Genomic DNA, 23,435 nt, shown 5'->3' with positions numbered 1-23,435 from the left:
ATGAACACTGAATTCAAGATTCTCCAAGAGGCAAGGGCTAGACTTGAGGGGAGCTTAGAACCTGGTTTGCATCAAGGAGAGTGAGGAGTGGAAGATGACATTCACACCAACTATGACTCACAGGGCACTATGAGTACTTGGTCATGCCCGTCAGCCAGAGATGCTCTCCATAAGTATGCCTCTGTCTATTTGGATGACATCCTAATTTTCTCAAAGTCTACGGAGGAGCACGTCGCTCATGTCAAAGTTCATCAGAAACTTCAAGCCAGTGGCGGCTCCCTGAATCAGTGCCGGGTTCCTGACAGGGACATATTGGATCTGACTCTCATCCATGATAATTATTGTCTCACTAAACAGCAGGGCCATTAGGAGTTGGGCACAGAGGAAAGGGACCTGTTACACCATACACCCAACCATGCCAGCTTTAGATGCTCTAACTCTCCAGAATATGGATAGCTGACATGGCCCCTCTAAAGATTCAGGACTGTCAGGCTAATTGAAAATCATGTTTTGGGAGCCAAGAATTGAATACTTAAAGAGCACCTGAACAGAGCCTCAGTGCTCAATCAGATGCCCTACTAGTGATATTATCTATCATTTTTTTTTGTGCTGGGTTGTCACTCCAGTTTGATATCGTGTCTCGATCCTTGCTTCGGATACTCCAGCATTGGGGTCCAAGCCATCCTCATCAAGGACTCTCACCACATATTGACCTGTACTGCTGCCACAAAACAACAAATCTCATGACGTATGTCGGTGATTATATGCCTGATTTTGATTAATCGGCTGAAGAGTTCTTACAAACTCCAGCAACAATGAGCAAATTTCCAGCTGGGTACATATCTTGATTTAAGTTGAGGAATATAACATAAACATATCTAGCTGGTTGCCAAAATTAAAGGATACATACTTACGCTCTATTTAAAACTGAACAAAAAACAACTGGGAAGATATTTTATATTATAAAGCTAACAATATAATTGAAAATTAGTAATTATACTGTAAATTGATTATTATTAAAGGACTGTTTTTAAAATTAAGCGTATTAAAAATTGTGCCTTGTAATTTGTAAACCCCTGAGAAATTCATTTACTAACTGATTGAGTTTATGAGACTTAACAAAAAAACTAAAATAATTGCTCTTATTTGCAGTATTGGCTTGTTGGAAACCATTCAGATTTGGGACTTCCTCACAAATGAAGCACATGACTCCTAAATTACAAGAGGAGCATCCAGACAGAATTATTCTACTGATGAAACAGAAACAGCAATATTAACCGTCAGTAAATTTAACAAGCTTAAAATAGACTTGGGGAGAAAAACACTCCTGTTGGGTAAGATTGATTGAAATGTGTGCCAGAAATAAATTAACTATATGGGCAGTTTTGTCAAATCAGTCACTTGAGGTGATAGTATGAGCAAATTCAAGAGATTTATAGAAGTTTCTAGGGAGTAGAAAATAAGGCAAAATAATGTGAAAGTGGTGAATGGGAACTGAAATTTAATAGACACTTGTGGCCAGCTAGATAAATTGTAATGACTTTTCCAGTCTTCTATATTTTTTTCACTGAATTAAGGTAATCACAAGTCAATCTACAGCAATTTTACTTTGCACAAGAAGTCTTATAAAACTTAGAAACAATTGTAGAAAATTCAGATGTGAAATTCAGCTGCTATTAAAAGATTAGTGATAAAGTTTTAAATGTGGATTGCAAGACATGGATATTCCAAGGGTTGTGTGTCTGGAGACCTGTGCCTTCTTGGTGCCGACTCTCCGGGTGCAGATCTCAGAAAAGGTGACGCAACAGACTTTTAATATAGTAAATCAGTGAGTTGTTTGTTATATCGCCCCTCTCGCAGTGAAATGGGGACATCTCTTTTTCTCATTAGGGAGAGAGAGAGCCTATGGTATGTCAAATTACCAGGTGAAAGAGTAGTTTTTGGTGTACTACAAGTCTGTGTATTTATTGATGATTTGCTGCACACTTGAGTGCTCAGTGGAGGGTGCTGATGCTTTTTGCTGGTGGGGTTGCTGCCTTGCTGCTATGTGTGCATGGAAGGGGGGAGTTGGGGGGGTTGCTTTGGACTTCTAACGTTTTACCTGTCATTCATTCATTGGGGTATTTCTGTTTTTGTGGATGCTTGTGAAGAAAAAGAATTTCAGGATGAATGTTGTATACGTTTCTCTGACATTAAATGTACCTATTCAAACCTATTAGATATCTAGATGCCTTCCTGACTCAGATAATTTTGCAGATTGCTGTTATATAAAATAAGAGGCAAAAAGCCTTTCCAAATGGCAGCATTCTAATTGACATTTAGGTATAATTTTTTGTTTAACAATATCAGACTTCAGAACCAAAGCCCTAGTGATTCTTGCAGACTAGAAAACTCCTTTTGGCCACGTGAATCTCAGCTGCTTGATGCAAATAATTGTACAAGTGATCTTACATTGAGAAAAATGACATCTATGTTTAATTTGTGCTAATTATTAAATATTTGTCAGATCCTTTGAATAATTTTTCTCATTAGTTGTCATGTCCGTGTATGTTTTTTTTTCAGTTCCAACAAACCAGATGTTCATAGTCATTGACAATTGCTTCGGGAAAAAGAAATACTTCATTCACCAATGTTTTTACCCAACCTTATTACCACTCACAAATTTATATGGAGGTACAGCTTGAGTAAATGATTTCTTGAACATAGTAGTCTTTAGATGGATTTTATCTAAATTTAAAATAAAGTAACTTTAGACAGAATCCTAGTGTTTTTACCACTTAATTATTTTTTGTAAGCTGTGATGTTATTTTAAAAATAATTAAGTCATCTTTACGCTGATATTTTAGTCAATAAGTTCTGCATTTTCAATCCTTTCTAGTTAATTTGTTCCTATCAACCAAAGCTTTCAAGATCAATTTAAATCAACTCATGAATAATAAATGTATTACAGTGTAAAGTATATGTTGTCCTCTAATAATTATCACCAAAACTGAATCTACTTTATGATAAAATGCTTGACAAACCATTTGAAATGATAAGGCCTTGCATTAATATCATCTGCGATGAGTGTATTGTTGGATCATGGTGCTATTGCAATCCAAAGGATCTTCAGAAATTAAAAATGAGGGATAAAACTTGTTGCATATGATCATTTTATTAAGTGTTACAAGAGCAAAGAAGGGAAAGCAAAAAGCATGGTGAGAAACAAAGGAAAGAGAATGGAAAAGACAAAGGAAGGAGCGGGGGAAAAGAGTATTGTGGTCTTCTTATAGCAGACTATTGATAACAGAAAATTCCATTGATAACATTAACTAATAAAATGGGAAGATTGAAGCAACGTGACACCCACCACTGAAACCAAGAAGTTTCCAAAAAAAAATACAAATACTACTATGACCAGTAGAAAACTCACTGAGCAAGTACATGTATATAAGTGATTAAACAAAAATACAAACAAGAAAGTCAAATGATCAGAAACATAACAATTCTGCACCCATCCAACAATATCTATAAATTATATAAGAATTCTTTTGAATGTGCATTATGTTATCCACAAAACATGTTTACATTAAATGGAAAGAACAATTATTCCAAATATAATTTTATGACAGGCTGTGTGCTTTTTGCAATTGTAAACCTCCATATATTCCCCTGTTAGGCCACAAAACAAGTTACCTTCTAGAAACAGTAGCTTCTTAGGTGAGAATGCTGTTCTTGGACTACAGTTCAGCATTCAACACCATAATTCCATCCAGGCTCGACAGAAAGCTTAGAGACCTTGGCCTTGACTCTGTCTTATGCTGCTGGAACCTGGACTTCCTTTCAGATCTCCGGAAGGTGGTAAGAATAGGCTCCCTCACTTCTACCCCTCTGACCCTCTGAGTCCCAACACTGGTACCTCTCAGGGCTGTGTCTTAAGCCCCCTGCTTAAATCTCTGTATATCCATGACTGTGTCGTCACTCACAGCTCCAATCTGCTAATTAAATTTGCTGACAATATGGTTGAATCTCAAATAATAATGAGGCAGACTGCAGTGAAGAAGTCATCACCCTGACACAGTGGTGTCAAGAAAACAACCTCCCCCTCAATGTCGCAAAAACAACAGAGCTGGTTGTGGTTGACAAGAGGAATGATCATTCCAAAATTACCACTTAATAAATGCTTAGAACTAGATGCATCCATTACGGAAGATGATATTAAGAAAGCAATTTTTGCAATGAATTCTGGGAAAGCACCAGGTTTGGATGGATTTACAGTAGAATTTTATAAATCTTTTTCAAATTTACTTTCACCATGGCTATGCAAAAATTTTTAAGGATGTCTTACTTGTAGATAAGTTACCACAATCCTTTTATGAAGCATCCATTTCTTCAATTCCTAAAAAAGATAAAGACGTTACTGATCATGCATCATATAGACCTATATCTTTGTTGAATGTGGATTCCAAAATTTTTTCTAAAACAATAGCAAATAGATTGGAAAAGGTATTGCCAGAAATCATTTCTGATGATTAGACAGGATTTATTAAAATTGATTTTTGTATTTCAAAGTTAGGAGGTTAATGAACATTGTATATACTCCTTCATCTAAAGTTCCGGAATGTGTTATTTTGCTCGACGCCGAGAAGGCACTTGACAGAGTTGAATGGAAATATTTATTTAATGTGCTTGAGAGATTCAGTTTTAGCCCAAAATTTATTTCTTGGGTTGAATTGATATATCATTCACCTTTGGCTTCTGTATTTACCAATAATCAGAGATCCCCCTTTTTTAGGCTTTTCAGAGGTACTAGACAGGAGTGTCCGTTAAGTCCTTTGTTATTTGATAGAGCTTTGGAACCCTTGGCAATTGCCTTTCGTGATTCACCCAATATATTTGGAATTACTCGTGGGAATGAGACACATAAGGTATCATTATATGCAGATGTCTTGTTACTATATATCTCTAACCCAGAGAAATCTATCCCGGCAGCTTTATCACTACTAGCTCAGTTTAGTAGTTTTTCTGGTTATAAACTAAATCTTAATAAGAGTGAGCTTTTTCCATTAAATATGCAAGTTCCAATTTATAGACAATTGCTATTTGAATTAATTATTGATTATTTCACTTATTTGGGTGTCAAATTACTAAAAAATATAAAAATCTATTTAAAGTTAACTTTTTACCTTTAATTGACCATGTTAAACAATTGTTTACTAAATGGTCCCCACTGTCGTTATCATTTATTGGTCAAATTAATGTTATTAAAATGACTGTTTTACCTAAATTTCTGTATTCATTTCAAATGGTACCAATTTTTTATCTCTAAATCCTTTTAGATATTATTGATTCTAAAATTTCTTCATATATATGGCAGAATAAAATCCTAGATTGAGTAAGAAACATCTACAGAAATCAAAAAAGGATGGTGGTTTATCATTGCCGAATTTTAGATTTTATTATTGGGCAATTAATATCCGATATTTAATGTTTTGGATGCAAGACTGGGATGAAATTCATTGTCCACAATGGGTGAACCTTGAGGGTGAGTCTGTGCAGGGGTTCTCATTAGCTTCTATTTTAGGAGCTTCGCTCCCTTTTGCATTAACCAAACTGAATAAACAAATAATTAATCCAATAATTAAACATACAATATGAATATGGTTTCAATTTCACAATTTTTTGGGCTGAACAAATTTATTTTATCTAGTCCTATTCTATCTATTTTTTTCTTTCAACCTTCTAGAATTGATCAAGCTTTTTCCTTATGGAAAACAAGGGGAATAGCATGCTTTCGTGATTTATCCGTGGATAATTGTTTCATGTCCTTTGAACAATTATCTAATAAATATAAGTTGCCTAGTTCATATTTTTTTCAGATATCTGCAGATTAGAAGTTTTTTGAATATTATTTTACCTAATTTTCCAATATTTCATCCAACTAATATCACAGAAAAAAAATTTAGGTTTAAATCCCTATCAGAAGCGCTTAATAGCAGTTTTGTATGATTTAATTATGAAAATACATCTAGGTACATCTGACAAAACAAAAAATGAATGGGGAAGAGAACTTCAGGTATCTTTACCTATAGAGAAATGGGAGAAAATTCTTCAACTAGTTAATACTTCCTCAATGTGTGCTAGGCATACACGGATACAATTTAAAATAGTCCATAGGGTTCATATGTCTAAGGATAAATTAGCTCGTTTTTACCGACATATAAATCTTGTCTGTGACAGATGTAACTCTGAGGTGGCCTCTCTGACACATATGTTTTGGCCTTGCCCTCTTTTAGATAAATATTGGAAAGATACTTTTGGTATTATTTCAACAGTTTTGCATATTAATTTAAAACCTCACTCTATTACTACAATTTTTGGATTACCAGTGAGAGATGTTGGTCATTTATCTGTTTCAGCTTGCTGTTTGATTGCATTTGTTACAGTAATAGCTAAAAGATCCATCTTACTGAAATGGAAAGATTCTAATCCTCCTACTACTTTTCAATGGGTTTCTCAAACTACATAATGTTTAAACCTGGAAAAAACTAGGAGTGGTATGGTTGATTCTTCAGTTAAATTTGAAGAAACTTGGAGACCATTTATTCAACATTTTCATATGATGTAAGTTCTCCCTTTCAGAACTCTTTTTTTAGATAATCTTTTGTTTATCTATGGAAGAGCAGAGTTAATGACAAATAATGTTCTTATCCAAGGGAATAGGACATCCCACACTTTGTCTTGTTTTTTATTAGTTTAGGGGGTTCTTTATAAAACTCTTTTTCATGTTCAATTACTCAGAGATTGGGAGGCTTGAATTATATAATTTACTCAAATTATGTTTGTACATGTTAACCATTATCAATGTTATACCGATCTCTTTGTATCATCAGTATTGTTACGTATATTAATCTGAAATTTAATAAAAAGACTGAAAAAGAAAGGAGGAATGGAGACGGGCTAAAGGCTGATCTATACTTGTGCATACCAGCTTACGCCGTAGCCTACGCAAGTGGCCTACGCTGTTGTGAGCATTTATACTTGTGCGTTGGTGTGTCTGCGTCGCTCTGCAATTCAGGCACGTACACGGATGTGCACATCACGTATTTGCATGTCATGCATACGCACACACCTGCCTGTGCAAGGTTTCATGGTCATGGTAGTCTTTCTCAGGGTAAACAAGTTTAAAGCAAGCGTCTTTTTTTCATAAAAGCGAAATGTGTCCTCCATAATTTCAGAGGTCTGTAAGGCTTTATGGAAAGCATTGCAGCCAGAGTTCCTTCCCTGCCCTTCAGTCGCCCAATGGGAAGCTATTGCAGCGTAGGAGGAAATGCAATGCTATCAAGTGGACCAATCACAGTTGCCGCGATGCGTAGTTACATTTTGAGAGAGGTGCACGTCAGACTACGGCGTAGGGATTTGCGTAGGCGCTGCGTAGGGTTCACGGCTATACCGTACCTACAGCGTCGATTGGACATACAAGTATAAATCAACCTTAACCCCTATTGACATCAATGGATCTGGGTTTGAGATGGTGCACAGCGTCAGGTTTCTCGCATCCACATCACTGAGGACCTCACTTGATCTGTACATCTCAGCTGTGTAGTGAAAAGGCACAACAGCACCTCTTTCACCTCAAACGGTTGAGGAAGTTTGGTATTGGCCCCCAAATCCTAAGAACTTTCCACAGGGGCACAATTGAGAGCATTCTGACTGGCTGCATCACTGCCTGATATGGGAACTGTACCTCCCTTAATTGCAGGATTCTGCAGGGAGTGGTGCAGACAGCCCAGTGCATCTGTAGTTGTGAACTTCCCATGATTCAGGACACTTAAAAAGACAGGTGTGAAAAAAGGGCCCAAAGGATCATTGGGGACATGAGTCACCCCATCCACAATCTATTCCAGCTGCTACCATGATATTGCAGCATAAAAGCCAGGACCAACAGGCTCTGGGACAGCTTCTTCCACCAGGCCATCAGACTGATTAACTCATGCTGATTTGAGTGTATTTCTATGTAACATTTACTGTTCTATTTATTATAAATTATTATAAATTACTATGATTGGACCTTGCACATTTAGATGGAGACAAAACGTAAAGATTTTTATTCCTCATGTATGTGAAGGATGTAAGAAATAAAGTCAATTCAATTCAAATATTTGTAGACAATGAAGAGTCATAAGTGACACGTTAAAATACTCTTTCCCTTTGCCTTTAGATTTTTTTAAATTGAGTAGTTAAATATCTAGTTGGAAGATGAAAAAATAAAATAAAAGGTAATTTTTGATGTTAAATCATGTGGTATAAAAGTTTGTGTTTGTTGGATCCAACTGTTCAGTTTTACTTGTCAATTTCCTGCAGTTTAACAATCAATAACTGTTTAGTATGCCTCTAATGGGTATACAAAGTACAATTCTAAAACTTATTTGTTTTTTCACTAAGTGGCTAGTAGTTTCTCATTCGTTGATATCATGGCAGTATTGAATAAGTGTTTTCTAACTGGATTTATTAACTCTGGAATTTTCTTCTCACTGGGTATAAAGTAGCTGTTTTATGCTTGCTACAAGCTTTAGATCTTCTCGTCTTCAAATAGTAAGACTCCCTGTCACTGTTCCATTCCTGTTTTCTTTATTCTATCAACTCTTAATAAAAGAATAATGAAATAACAAGTTTTATGCCTCATGCTTGACTTCTAAAAGAACTTTGGGTTATACACCAGAATCCAACAGTTGGCATAGCTGGCAGGATATTCCAAAGTTTAAAATTTGTTTCACTCAAAGACAAAAGATGGAATTTTTAGTGCACAATAAAAAGGGTAAGAAAGATCTGTTCTTCTATTGTCTGAGAGGATAATTAGTCCTGGCTTCTACATCATCGGATGGAAATCAGGATTGAGGATTGCTGCGTTTGTACCTTAAAAAAACAGATCTGTAAAAAGAAATGCAACCCGATAGAGCTAAGTGCAAAACCAGGAGTGCGTGGACTAAATATACAAGCTGGTAGAGTGTCAAAAATTAAATTTATTCATGCAATGGGGCACGGACAGAAACAAAATATTAAAAGTCATGTGAACCAGTAGAGTGTGTGAGAAAACTTAAATACATGCAAGCTTGTGGACCATGACAGAAAAAGAATTAAACTCAGGTTGCACGACAACCTTCTCAAAATTTCAGCTGCAAACTACTAAAATTCAAGATCACGGTTGAAGTAAAAAGGTATACGTGATTAAGGTCAAATCAAAACAATGGCCAAAGTTGTGAAACATACTAACAACTCTTATCTGAATGAAATGTCTCAATTTAATAAAATAAGTCCAAATGAAAAATACCAACAATGTTAAGTTTATTAAGAATAAGAAAGCATGCATTGAGATCAAGAAAATAGTGGTTCTAATTTAGAAAAAGACCACTTCAGTTTGTTTGAATACATGAGTGATTGAAAGAGTTAACGGGACAAGTGAAGTCTTTTGCTAATTAAATGAAATGTGAAATTTGTGATAAGCTACAAAAACAGCATGATATTCAATAAGAAGTCTAAAGAACAAAGCTTTGCATTAATTGAACAAGGGAGAGAGTTACATGCTAATTCAATCAATGTGCAATGTACAGATTTTCAAACTGAACTAAAACAAAATGTAACAGCGCAGCCATGACTTCAAAGGGGTGACGTTGGTTTCGAGTGACGCTACTTTTGACACTACTGCGGGCGCTTCATCTGGGAAATAATGACTTCCGAAGCTCTGCCTGAGGAATTACAGCTCACATTGATCAGCTTCCCTAAATATGACACCATCTGATCTTCAGACTAATGCAGACTACAACAGACAGACTTTCGGAAGAGTGACACAATTTGAACTCCGAAGAATGATAGAATGGACATTACATGGACACTACAGTGGCCAAAGCAATTCGAGTGAGGATGAGAGTGATGAAACGATAAGGTTGACAGCTATGTCATTGCTTGCTCCAATAAAGCCCAAGAGAATGAAAACGCACAGGACTGAAAAAGAAAGCATTGTTAATCAATGTATTGACAATCTAGTGGTGGATTCATCAACTATTGCTCAACCACTCAACAATTTGCTGAAGAACAGTAAGTGGTCAGATAACCCTGTGTCACTTAATGAAGAACAACTGAAAGTGTTTCAAACTTTAAAGGAGACATTTGTGTACTGCACCTGCATTAAGAATCCTGATATAGGTAAACCATGTCAACTAGAGGTAATGACAGCAGTCCTTATTCAAGAACATAGACACCATCAGTGCACTTTTGTTTATTACCCTGTGCCAAAGATCTGATTCCATATACAGTTGCTTCAAGAATGGCCAAGTAGTACAAGAACTTATGGATTTCATATATCTGCCATCAGAAATTGTCGCATTTAAATGTATAAGTCACTGCAAAATGACTACAGTGGAAAGCCATGGAAATGCATTTCAGATGAAATTGTAGAAAAGGCAGCATGGGAAGAAATAAGAGAAGTAAAAGCAATACCGAGAACATATGCCGTGAACCCAACAACAGAAATTATGGAAATGAAGTTGAATTCTGTATCACAGGTGAACATCCAAGATATCTGAGAGATGCAATTTCAATGCTCCAGACAGGAAAAGTGGTTCTGGATGGAGAATGGTGGGAAGTTAAATAGTGATGGAGTATAGAGATATATCAATAGCTATAAAGTGTTGCCCCAACTCCATTGCTTCCTTACTGAACACAGAAAATACACTCTCTAGGACAAATCGGAGTGCAAAAGATGATCAACAAAAATTCTCCCCATGGTGGTGGAATCCAAAGTTCAGGGCACAAGCTCAACAAACGTTTGAAAGATGCCTGACATGCCAGAAAATAAATCATGGGGCAGCAGAAAAACTACCACAATTAAGTGTTCCTGCCCCACCTGGTCTATTTTTTACATTTACAAGTGGAATATATTTCTTTTCCAATGTGCCAAGGATACTCAGATGTACTGGTAATAGAGGGCAAATTTCCAAGATGGTGGAAGCTATTCCAGAAAAGAAAGCCACTGCAAAGCACTCAACTAAAACTTTAATCAAGGACTACATTCTGAGATGGGGATTGCCATGTCACATTGATTCTGACCAAGGAACACATTTCACTGAGGAAGGTGTAGCACGGTTTAGAACTCTTCCTATGATCTTGAGCAGTATCAGGACAACCTCAAACAAGAAAACTGAACTATGTCCATTTGAGGTGGTAATAGGGTGTTCTATGTCACTGCCAGTAGCCTTCAATCTCAGAAAGGCTGATATACGGATTATGACAGAGAGTTTAGGTATCTATTGTGAGAAATTAATCCAAGCTGTCCAGTCTGCTTCTCAACAGGTTCTCCTGCTTGGGAAGATCCAACAGAAGGAGGACACATCCTAATTCCTATCATGAGAGGACCACCGGGAGCTGGATGGGAAGGTCCTTATCAAGTGCTGTTAATTTCCAACTCAGTGGTGAAAATAGAAGGTCAAAGTAAGTAGATACATGCCAGCCACTGCAAATGAGCTGAAATGCCATACAACAAAGACAATAAGTATTGTGGTTCATGTGCTAGTAACTTCTGACACAGCATGTACATTGCTGGGCTACAATGACCAAATCACTATCCTGCCAGAAGACTTCAAGCAAGTCAACAACTACTGGACATTATAAAGTTCATTCTAATATTATTTGTTGTTGTATTCTTGCCAAATTTTCCTATTCACATGGTAAACTTGTATTATTGATGATCAGAAATACCACAATTCAAAAAAGCTCCTGTCAAGTGATAAGAAATGGTCTAAGTTCATGGAACAATAAATACGTATTGTGCGGAAATGGAGTCTACACCTACCCCGCTCTGCCACTTAATTGTTTAGGTTCTTGTTATTTAGGGTATGCTCTCTGTGACATGACACATATACACACTGTAACATTACCTCCCAAGTATAGAAGTGAATGAGACATTTCAGAAGGAGAACCTTTTGCATCCATTTTATTCCTATTTTATGGTGTTGAAAAGAGTATTCAAGAGATTTAAAAGGTTGCTGCAGCCTTAGAAAGGATAAACAATAACACTGCTGGTGCCTTTAGGTAAAAGTGACAGCAGAACTGGTCCCCATGCATAAGATGGTTAGAAACATAGAAACATAGAAAACCTACAGCACAATACAGGCCCTTCAGCCACAATGCTGTGCCAAAAATGTACTTACTTTAGAAATTACCTTGGGTTACCCATAGCCCTCCATTTTTCTAAACACCATGTACCTATTCAGGAGTCTCTATTGTATCTGCCTCCACCACCGTCACCAGCAGCCCATTCCATGCATTCACCACTCTCTACATAAAAAGCTTACTCCTGACATCTCCTTTGTACCTGCTTCTAAGCACCTTAAAACTGTGCCTTCTCGATCTAGCCATTTCAGCCCTAGGAAAAAGCCTCTGACTATCCACATGATCAATGCCTCTCATCGTCTTACATATCTCTATCAGGTCACCTCTCACCCTCTGTCGCTCTAAGGAAAAAAGGCCAAGTTCACTCAACCTATTCTCATAAGGCATGCTCCCAATCCAGGCAACATCCTTGTAAATCTTCTCTGCACCCTTTCTATAGTTTCCACATCCTTCTGTCATGGTCCGGATCGGGGTCCCTTTAAATTTAGCTTGTTTATGTTACGATCCGGACCGTTGATTCCCTGTTTGCCCGTGTCCCTCGACTTTGGTGATTAGAGGCAATTAACACTCGGCTGAACCGGTAGTTTATAGTCTCCGGCTTTCAGCTGTTCGGTGCGGGAGCGTCTGCAAAGTCACTAAGGTATGGCATGCCAATGTCATCTGGCCGGAAAAAGCCTAGTCTCCGCCCAAAGCGAGTGCCAGTAATTTGCCTTTCCTCACCGGAGCAACCCTGTCAAGTTACCTTGCCAAAGCAAGCCTGCAAAGTTTTGTCACCAAGGTGGGTCCGTCAGTTAACCCGCCGGAGGGATTCATGAACCGCTGTCTATTGTTCCCGGGCTGAGTCGAGAGCTCGTCACTACCTGGAGGTTCCAAGTCAAGTCCTGGCTCCGGTGGCATCCAAGTACCAAGTCAATTCCTGGTCCTGGTGGCATTCAAGTACCAAGTCAAGTCCTGGTCCTGGTGGCTTCCCAGTTCCGAGTCAAGTCCTGGCCCTGGTGGTCTGTGATTCCTGTCCTACCCCCCTGTCTGAATCCCTTCTCTGCCCCTCTCGCCTCTAGCCCTCGTCTGCAGCCCTCGCCTGCACTTCAGTCTAGTTCTATTGCCGGAGCTAGATAGGTACTGTCTGGTGTTCGTTCGTGTTGGTCTTGTCTTGTCTTGTCCTCGCCTCCGTGGGGTAAGTCAGGCTGCTTGCCGTTGCCCCGTGGGAGGTCATGAGTCCCGGCCCTATGTCCTGTACCCAAGGAGGGGTCCCGGCTCTCTGTTCTGTGCGTGAGTCCCAACCCTATGTCCTGTACCCAAGGAGGAGTACCGACTCTGTGTTCTGTGTATGTGTCCATGGTTCCGTGTACCAGCTCTCCCGAGACCGAGGCTCTGTGTTCCATGTTCATCCTCTCCCTAGCCCATGTCATGTCCGTGCCTGGTTCTGGGGTCCGAGCCCGAGGCAAGACCCAGGTATTGGGTCCTTGCCCAGTCTCTGGCCCGGAGTCCATACCCTAGCCTCTTCATGTCTCCTCTAGTTCTGGGAGCCGATTCCGAGTCCAAGCCCAGACCCTTGGTCCCAGCCAAGTCGTAGTCCTGAGTCCTTGTCCTGTTGGCTATTCCTGCTTCTGCTTTGCCTTCCTGGTTTCGAACAATAAACTAAATCTAAGTAACCTCACAAGAGGTGTCTTGCATTTGGGTCCACGCTTGCTCCCAATGCCCCCGCCAATGTGACATCTTCCTCCAAGTGGGGTCTGACCAGGGTCCTATATAGCTGTAACATTACCTCTCAGATCTTGAACTCAATCCCACGGTTGATGAAAGCCAATATGCCTTCTTAACCACACAGTAAGCTGCACAGGAGCTTTGAGCGTCCTACGGACTCAGACCCCAAGATCTTGCTGGTCTTCCACACTGCCAAGAGTATTACCATTAATACTATATTCTGCCATCATATTTCACCTACCAAAATGAACCACCTCACACTTATCTTGATTGAACTTCATTTGCCACTTCTCAGACCAGTTTTGCATCCTTTCAATGTCCCACTGTAACCTCTGACAGCCCTCCACTCTATTCACAACACCTCCAACCTTTGTGTCATCAGCCTCTACTTCCTCATCCAGGTCATTTATAAAAATCACAAAGAGATGGGGTCCTAGAACAGATCCCTGAGGCACACCACTGGTCAACGACTGCCATAAAGAATATGACCTGTCTACAACCACTCTGCATTCTGTGTGCAAGCCAATTCTGTATCCACAAAGCAAAGTCCCCTTGGATACCATGCCTCCTTACTTTCTCAATAAGCCTTGCATTGGGTACCATATCAAATGCCTTTCTGAAATCCATATACACTACATCTATTGCATTACCTTCATCAGTGTGTTTAGTCATATCCTCAAAAAATATCAATCAGGCTCGTAAGGCATGACTTGCCTTTGACAAAACTATTCTGACTATTCCTAATCATATTAAGTCTCTCTAAATGTCATAAATCCTGTCTCTCAGGATCTTCTCCATCAAATTACTAACCACTGAAGTAAGACTCACTGATCTATAATTTCTTGGGCTATCTCTACTCCCTTTCTTCAATAAGGGAACAACATCTGCAACCCTCCAATCCTTTGGAACCTCTCCTGTCCCCATTGATGATGCAAAGATCATTGCCAGAGGCTCAGCAATCTCCTCCCTCACTTCTCACAGTAGCCTGTGGTACATCTCATCTAGTCCCGGTGACTTATCCAACTTGATGCTTTCCAAAAACTCCAGCACATTTTCTTTCTTAATGTCTATATGCTCAAGCTTTTCAGTCCACTGTAAGTCATCCCTACAATCACCAAGGTCCTTTTCTGTAGTGAATACTTAAGCAAAGTATTCATTAAGTACCTCTGCTGCCTCCTCCGGTTCCATACACACTTTTCCACTGTCACACTTGATTGGTCCTACTCTCTCACATCTTATCCTCTTCACATACGTGCAGAATGCCTTGGGATTTTCATTAATCCTGCTCATCAAGGCCTTCTCATGGCCCCTTCTGGCTCTCCTAATTTCATTCTTAAGCTTCTTCCTGCTAGCCTCATTATTTTTTAGATCTCTATCATTACTTAGTATTTTGAACCTTACAGAAGATTTTCTTTTCTTTTTGATTAAATTATCAACAGCTTTTGTACACCAAGGTTCCCGTACCCTACCATCCTTTCCATGTTTCATTGGAACGTACCTATGCAGAACGCCACACAAATATCCCTTGAACATTTGCCACATTTCTGCTGTACATTTGCCTGAGAACATCTGCTTCCAATTTATACTTCCAAGTTCCTGCCTGATAGCTTCATATTTCCCCTTACTCCAATTAAACATTTTCCGAACTTGTCTGTTCCTATCCCTCTCCAATTCTATGGTAAAGGAGATAGAATTGTGACCACTATCTCCAAAATGCTCTCCCACTGAGAGACCTGACACCTGCCCAGGTTCATTTCGCAAAACCAGATCAAGTACAGCCTCTTGTCTTGTAGGCTTATCTACATATTGTGTCAGGAAACCTTCCTGAACACACCTAACAAACTCCACCCCATCTAAATCCCTCTATCTAGGGAGATACCAATCAATATTGGGGAAGCTAAAATCTCCCATCACGACAACCCTGTTATTATTGCACTGTTCAAGAACCTGCCTCCCTATCGGCTCTTTGATGTCTCTGTTACTATTGGGTGCTCCATAAAAAACACCCAGTAGAGTTATTGAACCCTTCCTGTTTCTAAATTCCATCCACTGAGACTCAGTAGACAATCCCTCAATGACTTCCTCCTTTTCTGCAGCTGTGACACTACCTCCGATCAACAGTGCCATACCCCACACATCAAAGTTGCTGGTGAACACAGCAGGCCAGGCAGCATCTCTAGGAAGAGGTACAGTCGACGTTTCAGGCCGAGACTAGTCCTGACGAAGGGTCTCGGCCTGAAATGTCGACTATACCTCTTCCTAGAGATGCTGCCTGGTCTGCTGCGTTCACCAGCAACTTTGATGTGTGTTGCTTGAATTTCCAGCATCTGCAGAATTCCTCGTGTTTGCGTTTTTAAGTGCCATGCCCCCACCTCTTTTGCCTCCCTCCCTGTCCTTTCTGAAACATCTAAAGCCTGACATTCTAAGTAGCCATTCCTGCCCCTGAGCCATCCAAGTCTCTGTATGGCCACAACACCATAGTTCCAAGTACTGATCCACGATCCAAGCTCAACTGCTTCATTCATGATACTCCTTGCATTAAAATAGATACATCTCAAACTATCAGTCTGAGTATATCCGTTCTCAATCACCTGCCTATCCTCCCTCTCACACTGCTTACAGGCTTTCTCTATTTGTGAGCCAACTGCCCCTTCCTCCGTCTCTTCAGTTCAGTTCCCATCCCCCAGCATTCTAGTTTAAACTCTCCCCAGTCGCCTTAACAAACCTCCCTGCCAGGATATTGGTCCTCCTCAGATTCAAGTGCAACTTTTCCTATCTGAACAGGTTACCTCTGTCCCAAAAGAAGTTCCAGTGATCCAGGAATCTGAATCCCCGCACCCTGCCCCCTGCCCCAATCTCTCATTTATCCTCCAGCTCAGTCTATTCCTATACTCACTGTTGCGTGGCACAAGCAGTAATCCGTAGATTACTACCCTTGTGATCCTGCTTCTCGGCTTCTTTGCTAACTCCCTGTAGTCTGTTTTCAGGTCCTCCCCCCTTTTCCTACCCATGTCATTGGTACCAATATGTACCACGACCTCTGGCTGTTCACCTTCCCACTTCAGGATATCATGGACGCAATCAGAAACATCCCGGACCCTGGCACCTGCGAGGCAAACTACCATCCATGCTTCTTTCCTGCATCCACAGAATCACCTGTCAGACCCCCTAATTATATAGTTCCCTGTCACTGCTGCCATCCTCTTCCTTTCCCTACTCTTTGAGCCACAGGGCCAGAGTCTGTGCCAGAGGCACAGTGACTGTTGTTTCCCCTAAGTAGGTCATTCTCCCCCAACAGTTTTCAATCAGGAGTACTTATTGTTAAGGGGGACAGCCACAGGGGTACTCTCTATTATCTAACTCTTGCCCTTCCCTCTCCTGACTGTTATCCACTTATCTGTCTCCTGAGGCCCCAGCGTGACTACTTGCCTATTGCTCCTATCTATTACCTCCTCACTTTCCCTGACCAATCGAAGGTCATCAAGCTGCATCTCCAGTTCCCTAACCCAGTCCCTAAGGAGCTGCAGCTCAATGTACCTGGCGCAGAAGTGGCTGTCTGGGAAGCTGGGAGTCTCCCGGACATCCCACATCCAACACCCAGTACAGAACACAGGCCTCGCAGACATACTTCCTATTCCTATTCCTCACAAGTAACTTACCTCGCTTCGACCTGTTATCACCGAAGCCCCGTTGGGCAAAGGCCCTCTTACTCTGACTCTCTTTACACATGTGCCCGCTTTATAAAGCTGTCTTCTTTTTAAATTCTTCCCGCCGATCTAACTTGCTGACATCCATGCACCTGTGCAGTCATGCCTCGATCAAACTTTAAAATCATATGACATTAGATCTTTTCTAATAGTTAAGGGGTGAACGTGTGCAGTTATAGGCAAAGAGTGTTGTACTTACATGCATGATGAGTCTGAAGAAATACAAATCATATTCATAAGGAAGCAGCTGAGTTTCATTAATCTGATGGACGGTATTTCTTTGATTGGATTCATTCATATCTTGAAAGCTGGGATCACTCAATATTATGAGTCATATTATTCATATTAATATGTCTTATTATAATTTCCATCTATTTTACTTGCTTTAATGTGATCATTAACAGAACAGTTTAAGTTTGTCTACAGATCTGCCTAACCATAAAATAAACATGAATAATTTGAAAAACATATACCCTTTGATATTTTGGAACATAAGCAATTTCTTGATTATTTTATACATAAAGTACTGGAGATACTACAGGTTATACCGCCTCAGAATTTTCAGATGGAATGATTCCAAAGGTGTGATTTAGAGTCAAATGTTGGAGGTGGGGGCGGGTTTTGGATTTGACTGTTTAAACTTAATTGTCTTTTTTTTTTGCTGATTAACAATTAATTATCTGCTTGTACTTTAAGTAGCCTTTATATACATAACAGCTTAATATACCTCTGGTGGCTAAACAAATTATAATTCTAAATCTTCTCTGTTCTTTCATTAAGCGGCTAGTTTTTTTTTGCATTGGTTGATTTTACAGCAGCACTAAGTAAATACTTTCTCATTGAATTAATGTTACATATAGAAACTTCTTATCTCTGGGTATAAATGTAGCTGTTATACGATAGTCACAATCTTTAGACCCTCTCATCTTCAAGTAGTAAGGCACCTTGTCACACTTCTGTTCCTGTTCTGTTTATTTTATCAAATTCATAATAAAACAATCATAAAGCAACAAGTTTTATGCCCCATTATAAAAGAACTTTGGATTTAATCAGCAGATTCCAACAGGTTCAATTCTACTCAATTGATATTGATGGTTGGCTGCCCAAGTTTGAGAAATCTTTTGTTTTCTCACCCTTGTGGAATAAGATACAACAGTTTTCAGAATGTTTGCATTGCTTGATAGACCAGCATTTATTGCCTCTCTTTAATTGACCTTCAGTATTTAAGCCACCCTCTTAAAATATTGTAGTACTATGTTGCTGAATGGGAAGGAGTCCCAAGATTAAGACTCAGTGGCAATGAAGTAAGCTTGACATAGTTCCATTTTGTGATGTGTACACAGTTGGTGGTGCTCTCATACTCTTTCTTGAGAGAGTGTTGGTTTTGTTTTAGTGTTAGAAGAGGTGAATAATTGCAGTGCATTTTATGGATGGTACAAGCTGCAATTACTGTGCAATGGATAGTGGATGGAATGAATGAAGTTGGTGATTGGGGTATTAATCAAATTAGTTGGTTTATCCTGAATAGTACTGAGCATTTGAGGACTGTTGAAGCAACATTTTCCAGGTAAGTGAAGAACATTGCATCAAACTCCTAATTTGAACCCAACCAAGGATTGGTTTAATTAATTGCAATAAATTTTTACTAGTGAGGGTAGCAGACGAGTTGATGGGCTGGTCAGAGAGAACGTTTTGCAGGAACATTGGTGGAGAAATGGTATTGAAAGGATTGTGCTCAGTGCCAGCATGTTTCATAATAGTTTTGTATGTTGTGAGGAAATATGATAAGTATGGAATTATTATGAGCCAGGGCATATGTCTATTAATATTACAACCTTGCAACAACATTATAGCAATTGCCTTCCATATAATTAAATGCGCACTCTGCAGACAGACAATTCTTCAATAAGAGTGATTTTTTCATAAGGTTCCTGATACCATAAACTCCTTTAGATGAAATGAGTAGTGTTTATTGTCTGTCTGTCTGCCTGTCTAATCTCCTGCCACCTTGCCTATTTTCCTGATAAGTATCGTAAATGATAAATATTATGGTAATTATCCTAAAATGCCCAGAGAGAGCATTTTAATTTGAAGTGGAGCCAACAACAACAATCATTGCTCTGTCAAAGAGGGAAATATACAGGACAGTTACAGTATATATCTCCAGGTGCTTATCTCTGCTCTCTAGACCCTGCAGTCTAATAAAGTAGGAGCAACACACACACGCACACACACACACACACAAAATGCTGGAGGAACTCAGCAGATTGCATCTATGGAAATGAATACACAGTTGACATTTTGGGCTGAGACCCATTATCGGAACTGAAAAGGAAGAGGGAAAATTCAAGAAGAAGAAGGTGGGGGTGTGGAGAAGTACAAGCTAGAAAGTGACAGCTAAAGCCAGTTGAATTCAGGAGGGGGAATGAAGTAAGAGGTAATAGGTTGAAAAGATAAAGGACTGGAGAAGAAGGAATGTGAAAGGAGATGGAAGAAAGGGAGGGAGGAGGGGCACGAGGGGAGGTGATATGCTGGTGAGGAGGCCTGATTGGGGAATAGAAGAAGTTGGAGAAATTGATTTTAATGTCATCAGGTTGGAGGCTACCTAGATGAAATAAAAGGTATTGCTCCTTCAACTAAGAGTGACCTCACAATGGCAGAAGTGGAGGCCGTGGACCAACATGTCAGGATAGGAATTAAAATGGTTGGCCACCAGGAAATCCCATCTTTCTGTGGATAGAATAGAGGTGTCAAACAATGCAGTCCCTCAATCTAGGTTGGGTCTCTACAATGTAGAGGAGCCGCATCAGTGACACTGGATAGAGTGAACAACCCAACAAATTCACAGGTCAAGTATTGCCTCACCAGGAAGGACTGTTTTGGGCCCTGAATGGAGGTGAATGAGCAGGTCTAGCATTTCTTTTGCATGCAGAGATCTGTGAAAGGAGGGAAATTAGTGGGGAGGGATGAATGGACAGGGAAATCACGGAGGGAGCAATCCTGGTGGAAAGTAGAAAGTGGGAGGGGGGAAGTAATGATATGTTTGGTGGTAAGATCCTGTTGAAGATGATGGAAGTTGTGGAGCATGATATGTTGAATATGAAGTCTCAATGGGAGGTAGATGAGGACAAGAGGAACTCTATCCCTAATAAGGAGGTGGGAAGAAGGGGTGAGTATGAATGTCCAGGAAATTGAGGAGGTGTGGATGAGGGCAGCATCAATGGTGGAGAATGGACATATTTTGGAGAAGGAGGACATCTCTGTCCTGGAAAAGAAAGCCTTATTCTGGGAACAAGAATTCTGAGACAAAGAAATGAAGAAAAAGGAAGATTGAGAACATGTGAAATGTTGTGGATGTAGTGGGGAAGGGGGATAAAATAGAGTTGAGCTATGCAGATGTAAGTTCAGTGGGGCAGGAGCAGGCAGAACCAGTGGGCCTACCCGAACAGTCTTGTTTTTGGATCTTGGTTAGGAAGTAGAAATTAACAGGATAACAGGGGATAATAGCAGTGGATGGGAGATCTCCAGAGTTGATGAGGTTGGTAATAGTGTGTGAAACCTTTCCAGCATCTGCAGAGGCCCTTATGTTTTTTGTCTTGTAGGAGGAACCATTTTTGAAGGAAACCATGACACTATTACTAACTGCAAAAAGTGGTGGATACAGCCCAGTCTATCAGTAAAAAAGCCCTCTGCATCATTCAGTACACGTACACAGAGCGCTGTCACAAGAATGAAGCATCTATCATTAAGGACATTAAAAAATCTGCAGATGCCGGAAATCCAAAGCAACGTACACAAAATGCTAGAGGAACTCAGCAGGTCAGGTATCATCAGTCAATGATTCAGTACAAGATTCTGCTTAAGGACACCCACCATCCAAACCATGCTCACCCTTAGCTGCTACCACTGGGGAGGCATAGGAGTCTTAATTCTCACACCACCAGATTCAGAAACAGTTATAATTCCTTCAACCATCAGGCTCCTTAAATAACGTGGATAACTTCACTCACCTCAAAACTGAATTGATTTAAGACCTTAACACCATAAGACAAAGGAGCAGAAGTAGGCCATTCGGCCCATCGAGTCTGCTCCGCCATTTTATCATGAGTTGATCCATTCTCCCATTTAGTCCTATTGCCCTGCCTTCTCATCATAACCTTTGATGCCCTGGCTACTCAGATACCTATCAACCTCTGCCTTAAATACACCCAATGACTTGGCCTTCACTGCCGCCCGTGGCAACAAATTCCATAGATTCACCACCCTCTGGCTAAAAAATTTCTTCACATTTCTGTTCTGAATGGGTGTCCTTCAATCCTTAAGTCATGCCCTCTCGTACTAGACTCCCCCATCATGGGAAACAACTTTGCCACATCCACTCTGTCCATGCCTTTCAACATTCGAAATGTTTCTATGAGGTCTCCCCTCATTCTTCTAAACAAGGAATACAGTCCAAGAGCGGACAAACATTCCTCATATGTTAACACTCTCATTCCCAGAATCATTCTAGTGAATCTTCTCTGTACCCTCTCCAATGTCAGCACATCCTTTTTAAATAAGGAGACCAAAACTGCCCACAGTACTCCAAGTGAGGTCTCACCAGCGCCTTATAGAGCCTCAACATCACATCCCTGCTCCTATACTCTATTCCGCTACAAATGAATGCCAACATTGCATTCGCCTTCTTCACCGCTAACTCAACCTGAAGGTTAACCTTAAGGGTATCCTGTACGAGGACTCCCAAGTCCCGTTGCATCTCAAAACTCTGAATTCTCTCCCCATTTAAATAGTAGTCTACCCGTTTATTTCTTCTGCCAAAGTGCATAACCATACACTTTCCAACATTGTATTTTATTTGCCCATTCTTCCAATCTATCCAAGTCTCTCTGCATACTCTCTGTTTCCTCAGCACTACCGGCCCCTCCTCCTATCTTTGTATCGTTGATGTACATTGTAAAAAGAAGCCGCCCCAACACGGACCCCTGTAGAACACCACTGGTAACCAGCAGCCAACCAGAATAGGATCCCTTTATTCTCTCTCTCTGTTTCCTGTCAATCAGCCAATGCTCTATCCACATATGGAACTTTCCCGTAATTCCATGGGCTCTTAACTTGTTAAGTAGCCTCATGTGTGGCACCATGTCAAAGGCCTTCTGAAAATCCAAATATACAACATCCACTGCATCTCCCTTGTCTAGCCTACTTATAATTTCCTCAAAAAATTGTAATAGGTTTGACTACCTGTAGACTCACTTTCAAAAGCTCTACAATTCGTGTTCTCAGTATTGTTTATGTACTATTAATCTTTATGTTTTTATTTTTTCCCAGCTCAATCTGGAAAAATCTGAGACACGGGCACACTAATTTCTCAATTGCTTGAAAACTTTAACTATTCCAAGAGTGCTTAGTTTTGTAGTTTTCTGGAGATTTACATAAATATTGCTGCATAGTCATATTTGTTTAATGACATTGTGTAGTGGCATTGGGACGATTCCAGTTGCAGAATTTACTATTGGGACAATGTATACCCTGTACATATTCCCTAGTCTTTTTATTTCCTCTTTTAATTCAGCACATTTCTAGTGTCTTTCACTAACTGATTTCTGTATGTTATGTGTGTTTTGGAATTACTACATCTATCAAGTAAGCTGTTCTAGCTTGCTTATCCTGTAATATTATATCTGGGGCAGTTAATTATCGATTCTCCTATCTGTAATAATGGATTGATCATAATGTAATTTGTACTCTAATTCTTATTTTTATTATTGCATTTTTATTTTATCTCAGCTCAAGCTAATATAACCTGATGTACGGGCATAGCTAATAATGTTTAGTATTTAGTTTCTGCTTCTAAGTTGCCGTGTTGGCATTAGCTTT

The sequence above is a fragment of the Mobula birostris genome, chromosome 11, assembly GCF_030028105.1.
Source record: "Mobula birostris isolate sMobBir1 chromosome 11, sMobBir1.hap1, whole genome shotgun sequence".
NCBI lineage: Eukaryota > Metazoa > Chordata > Chondrichthyes > Myliobatiformes > Myliobatidae > Mobula > Mobula birostris.
Note: the sequence above shows the minus strand (reverse complement) of the source record.